The following is a 261-nucleotide window of genomic DNA, read 5'->3' as shown; positions in this document are numbered from 1 at the left end:
TCCATGCTCGGATATTGACACTACGGTAGGTGGCGATATTTTCAGTTAAAGGTGTTATTTTACGTACATATTTTAAATGTACATACACTATGAGATTCACGACTTGTTGCTATCCATATCTCTTTTACGAGAATAAATTTTTATCACAAGCAACCTCTGGTATATGTCTGTATACGTAATTTCTCAAACGAACACCCACATAATATATGATATTCTTTTTACCAACGGAATGCATTACATTCAACATTAATGCTACAAATA

The sequence above is a fragment of the Saccoglossus kowalevskii genome, chromosome 3 (assembly GCF_978046115.1).
Source record: "Saccoglossus kowalevskii chromosome 3, keSacKowa6.1, whole genome shotgun sequence".
Classification (NCBI taxonomy): Eukaryota; Metazoa; Hemichordata; class Enteropneusta; family Harrimaniidae; genus Saccoglossus; species Saccoglossus kowalevskii.
The sequence above is the reverse complement of the archived record's forward strand: the minus strand, read 5'-3'. Positions refer to the sequence as shown.